Consider the following 6,023-nt stretch of genomic DNA (forward strand, 5'->3'; position numbering starts at 1 on the left):
AAGGAGAGGAAGGGGAAGAGAAAGAGAGAGAGAGAGAGAGAGAGAGAGAGAGGCATCTACTCATTGTTCCACTTAGTTGTTCCATTTAGTTGTGTACTCATTGGTTGCTTCTCCTATGTGCCCTGACTGGGGATCCAACTCATGACCTCTGCATGCCCGGAAGATGCTCTACTACCAGGTCAGGACCTATTACTAGGTTCTTATGGTTATTCTTACAGATATTTGGTGACACACTAACAAATCATAAACACATATATTAAATTACTTTTAAAAAACCCAAATGGGGTCCTAGCCGGTTGGCTCAGTGGTAAAGCATCAGCCTGGCATGTAGACGTCCTGGGTTTGATTTCCAGCCAGGACACACAGGAGAAGTGCCCATCTGCTTCTCCCCCCTCCCTCTCTTTCTCTCTTCCCCTCCTTGCAGCCATGGCTCGATTGAGGGAGTTGGCCCCAGGTGCTAAGGATGGCTCCTTGGCCTCTGCCTCAGACACTAACAAGAGCTCAGTTGCTGAGCAATGGAGCAATGCTCCAGAAGGGCAGAGCATTGCCTCCTAGTGGGCTTGCTAGTTAGCTCCGGTCCAAGCTCATGCAGAGTCTGTCTCTGCCTCCCCTCCTCTCACTGAATAAAAATAACAAAAATGCCAAATGGAAATGTGCTAAACAAGTGGTTCTGGATTTTGTTTTTGGTGGGGTGGGAAGGGATGGAGGCCAGGACAAAGCCTTCCAGTTTAAAAAATAAAACATTAATCCTGTGATCTTGAAAGCTCTCTAGGTGTTCCTTCTGGTTCCCAACAACCTTTGGCCCTGAGAGGTAACCACAATCTTGAAGTTTGCGTTAATCATCCTCACGCTTTATTTTATAATATTAGCAAATACGTATGTATCTCTAAACAATATACGTGGCTATAATAACTTCTACAAAAATAAAGTAAAACTGTATGCAGTGGATGAGAAAACCCGTTGTCCCCAAAATATTATGGGGTGTATTAATTTTACCAGTCGAATGGCATGAAGATTCTCCTCATTGCCTGATTGCTGAGCAGTTATGTAGCTTTCTTACATTTTTGGTCATATGTATTTCTTCTTCTGCACATGCCGAACATCTCAGTGCTGCCTTTAGAAAATAGCCTATCCCTTCCCATTGATAGGTGTGCAACGTCAGTTTTATCATAGATCAAATTTCCAGATGCATCGCTCTGCTTGGGGGCTTTTGGTCATGTTGTGTTGGTGTAATATTTCCTATCTGCTCCAATACTACTGTCCTTTTTTTTCTTTTATTTTTTTTTAAATTAATTATTTATTTATTTATTTTATAAAGGAGAGAGGGGGGAAGAGAGAGAAATGGGGGAGGAGCAGGAAGCATCAACTCCCATATGTGCCTTAACCAGGCAAGTGCAGGGTTTTGAAGAGGCGACCTCAGCATTTCCAGGTCGACGCTTTATCCACTGCGCCACCACAGGTCAGGCACTACTGTCCTTTTTATTACTGTGGCAGACAAGTAGGCAGACATGAGCAGAGCAAGGACTACAGGCCAGGCCCAGAAGGCCACCAGGGCAGAAAGCCCCAGGAGTCTAAGAAAGGGCAAACTGGGAAGACAGGGATCTCGCTCCAAGGGTAACCTTTCCTCCACTAGCATATTGCTGGTCATGTGGTTTAGACCCCCTGACTTCATATCTCTAGTCAGGTGGTAAGGAGACTCTCCTAACCTTTCCTCCCTTGGCATGTTGCTAGTCATGTGGTTTAGACCCCCTGACTTCATATCTCTAGTCAGGTGGTAAGGAGACTCTCCTAACCTTTCCTCCCTTGGCATGTTGCTAGTCATGTGGGTTAGACCCCCTTAGCAGGGGAGTGAACAAGAGGGTCAGAGAATAGCCCTTAGGCATTAACCCCTAGGGACGACATCTAGGCCTCAGTTATGTTTCAACTCCAGGCCCAGAAAAGCAAAAGCAGCAAAACCGGACAAGCAATGCCATGGCTGACCTCAGGACTAGCTGCATTGCCTAATGACCCCTGCCTGGCACCGCCCAATCAGTAAAGAACATGACCCTAAAAAGAACACACCTGGAGAGCTGATAAATATTCTATTGAGATCCTCCTCCAGATGTCTCCTAAATCAAAATCCCTAAGGATGGAGGACCCAGTGGCACTCTCTCTCCTGGGAGCACTCCCCGCGCCTTTCCCTTCCCTCTTCCCCTCTTCTTTCCCAGCAGGCTTGTCTCCTAAACTCTAAGGATCCTCTAGGAGAGCAGTGGGCAGCAGCGGCTCATCCTGAGCTAACCCCCTGAACCTGACCCCAAAGCCCCCTTTTCTCTGAGCTGACAGTAGCCCCACCTAGGCTTGCCTGTTGCTTCTTCTATTCCTGGCCCTTCGTTGTTTCATTCTCCCCAGCTTTAATAACCTACTCTCAAAATCACTTGGAGTTGTGTTGGAAATTTTTCCAGCATTAAGTCAAGAATGCACACACTACCGGCTGTCCCTAGGCAGGCCCAAAGGGCAGATCCCCTGTTTGGTAACATTACCTCTTTATAATAAACCCACTACACCCCCCACACACACCTTTTGGAATATGAATGGGACTGCTTTGAATCTGCAGATTGGGAGAGAACTGAGCTTTTTCTTATGATATTGACTCTTCTAACCAAGAATGTAATTTGCCTTTCTATTTACTTATATCTTTTTATTTTTTTTAATGTTCTTCAATATGGTTTGCAATTTTTCCCTTCACAACATAGAGCTTGTTCCATCTCATTTTAGAGAGAGCCACTCATCCTCTGGAGAGCAGCCTGGGTGGATGGACTGCTGTTGGTTTGCCCAGGGCTCTGTCGTGTCCTTTCAGGGTATCTGTGATTCTTTAATTACAGCCATGCTTCAGGGCACATCCTTGAACTTATTATTTTGCACAGTTCTGAGTCTATCTGTAAGAAAGAGTACTGTGTCAAAGAGTGTCGCATCCTCTAGTGAACAGACTTCCGGACAGGCAGTGCCTGAAGCTTGTGCTCCTTACTGTCAACAATGACTCAGCGATCGTGTCCACATCGGTTTCCCCTTTGATTTTCATTCTCTGAGTCTCCTTGGCATCGTGGGAGACCTCCCCATGGCCTTCTGCTGGACATTATCTCTTTTTGTTTGTGGCTCTGCGTAGAAGACTAAAAATTCCTCCCTCTCATTATTCATTCGTGTTTCCTCATCTCCTTATTCACTTCACAGTCAAGTGCTTAGAATTGTGCAGGCCACCAGGGGGCCCTCCCATTTTATTCATTAAACAAAACTTTGCCTAATTGGTCCATCTCTGCCCATCTCTGACTAACTAAAAGTCCTAAAAAGGAATTCCCTATGTCCGGATGTACATGTTGAGAGATAGAGAAACTGAGGCATGGGGCACTATGAGACTGGGTTAGAGTCAGAAAACCCATATGCAGTCAAAGTAAGGCTGTGAACGTAGTTGCTCACCCCTGAGCAACTTGAACAGCTTTGCATCTGGCATGCTGAGGGGATGCCCTTGGAAAGGCCTGTGCTCCTCAGACAAGGGTCTTCTCCAGGCGCGAGGAGCGGAAGGCAGGAGATCAGCCTGTTTGGTCTCTGCAGCTGCCAGGCCTGATCCCCACCTGCCCTGAACCTTCTAGACCACGGGCACCACCGTCCAGGAGCAGTGAGCGTGACCAGCAGCGAGGGAGGCTGGGTCTGGCTGCCACGTTTCCATCTCAGCTCCTTCTCCAAATCTCCAAGGAGACAGTCCCACCCCTTGGCAGTGGGACCCTGCCACAGAGCCTGCCTGTGGCTACCCTTTAGAACGGAATGCAAAAGTTTGCCATACCAGCCTCTCTGCCCATGTGGGACAACTGGACAGCCTGGCCCGGAATAGCTGGGGGAGGCAGACCGTGAGAGCCACAGTGGGAAAATCACAGGGCTGCTAATGATGGACTGTGCTTATTTGGAACCGGGCATCTTACAGATCCGGACAGAGGTCACATGGTTTTCTGCAATGAGGAGAAAACAGACAGGGTAAGGAGCAATGACATGCCCAGGGAGAGAGAAGGAATTGGTAAAGCAACTGGGGAGGACACTAACTATGCTCCCCTAGGCAGTGATCACAGGGAATGTTCTTCCCCCATGGGTCTCTGGGCTTTTTGTCCCGGAAGCTGCCCTTGTCTAGAGAATGTTCAGGAAGTCTTCTGGAGTTTGACCCAGACATCCTAGCTTTAGTGTAAGAGGTGGGGCTCCTCCGGAATTCCAGGGTGGGCGTGGCCTGCAGCTTTATGCGAGGCCAAGAGAGAGACCTTGGGGGGTGGGGCCTCCTCATTTTGCTTGGCCCTGGCTGTGGATCCATCCAAGGCTGCTGGCTTTGGGTTCTGATTTGTTGATGCTGTTGTCTTGCTCTCTCACTCTCTTTCTTTCTTTCTTTCTTCTTTTTTTTTTTTTTTGTGTGTGTGATAACTCCTGTCCCAGTGCTGGTCAGGACTGTCCAACCAGAAGATATGTGCTGAACTAGAACATTCGCCCTGGTTGCTCAGGGACGCTATGGCTGGCCACGGAGGAGGAGAACCAAGCCATTTGCTGGACCACCTCGGGCTTGCCAAACTTCTACTTACAGTTTTAAAGCAGTAAATGATGATGACAAAGGTCATTAGGGACCTGACCAGCTCTGTGTTTGTTTCCTATTTTGTTTCCTTTATTGAAGGCTGACTGACGTTCTTTGGGAGCCTGGCCTTGCAAATGTTTGCCCATGTACCTGCCGCCTGAGCCGCGGGTGGTGATGGAATTGCTTTAGACGTGCTCAGATCCCCGGGCCTGCTCTTCTGAGCTTCCCTCGTCTCTGAGCGTTCTGTTTCACACAAATACCCTGGGAAACCCTGACTCTTGTTGCCACATTCAACACCACACCCCCACCCCCGGTTTCTGCCTCAAGAAAAATAAGTCATCCCTTTACTAATTAATCTCTTGGGAGATATGGGAGCTCAACTCAAGAGGCTGGAGGGAAGAAGGCCACACTTTCAATAATGAAAATTATAATGAACATTCTAGCACTATATGTGCTCTGTCAACCTTCATCAATAGCATAGGCACTGACAGTTTCATAATCCTTTACTCCAAGTCCCCAAAATATAAACAGCTCTGATACCTTAGTTTTCCCCTGAATTTGGCACAAACAAATTTGACACAATGATGTGGCTTGAACTGTGAGATGATAGATGGCATTCACTGATCCCAGCACAGAACTTGCTGGTGTCTGATGGAGGGGCCGCCCCAGAGCTGAGAGGGTAGGCTGTGTAGTGTGCTATGTGCATCTAACTCTAAACACATGTGGCCTCGAGGGTTCTAGATCAGAGACCTATGGACTCTCTCTGCTTTATAGCCTCCTCCATATAGACCTCCCATTAGACCGAGCCAGCTGCAGCTGGAGATATGGTCATTATTTGGAGGTATTTCTAGATCTCTGCTCCATCCTGGACCGCTGAGTCCATGTCTTGAAATTATCTTAAAGGTAGCTGGCCTTTTAGTTCCTCAACCCTGAGACCATCTTGAACAGGGTCAAGGGGGGTGAACAAACCCTCCATCTCTGCATCTGTTTCTCTTTGAAACTGTGTGCCCTGCTGCGTGGTGCTGAGTTCTGTTACCGGTCAGCCTTGCCCAGGCCTGAGTGCCTGGCTGGGACCATGGGGAGCTTTCCCATTGCATTCAGGGAGCTCCCCATCCACTAGAGTTCTGGGAGACACCTGGGTCCTCAACATCTTGGACAAAGGTCCTGCTTCTCTTGTGGTGTCTGTCCCCTGGTCTTCCCACTGAAGAAGCTATCTGAGGACAGAATAGAGGGGAAGGTCAGTGCCTGTGCTATGCGGGGCCTGGGTCTTGTTGACAGGAAATGGCCTCCCGTTTCGCACAGGACAAAGACAAGCTTATCTCTGGTTTTTCCTGTGTCGATAATCAACCAAGAATGTATGTTTGGCTGAGTCTCAGACACATGCCAAAGATCGGGTCAAGTCCTGAGTCTTCTAACGCCAACTGAAGCAGTGTTTCTGATGGGG

The sequence above is a fragment of the Saccopteryx bilineata genome, chromosome 6, assembly GCF_036850765.1.
Source record: "Saccopteryx bilineata isolate mSacBil1 chromosome 6, mSacBil1_pri_phased_curated, whole genome shotgun sequence".
In the NCBI taxonomy this organism is placed as follows: domain Eukaryota; kingdom Metazoa; phylum Chordata; class Mammalia; order Chiroptera; family Emballonuridae; genus Saccopteryx; species Saccopteryx bilineata.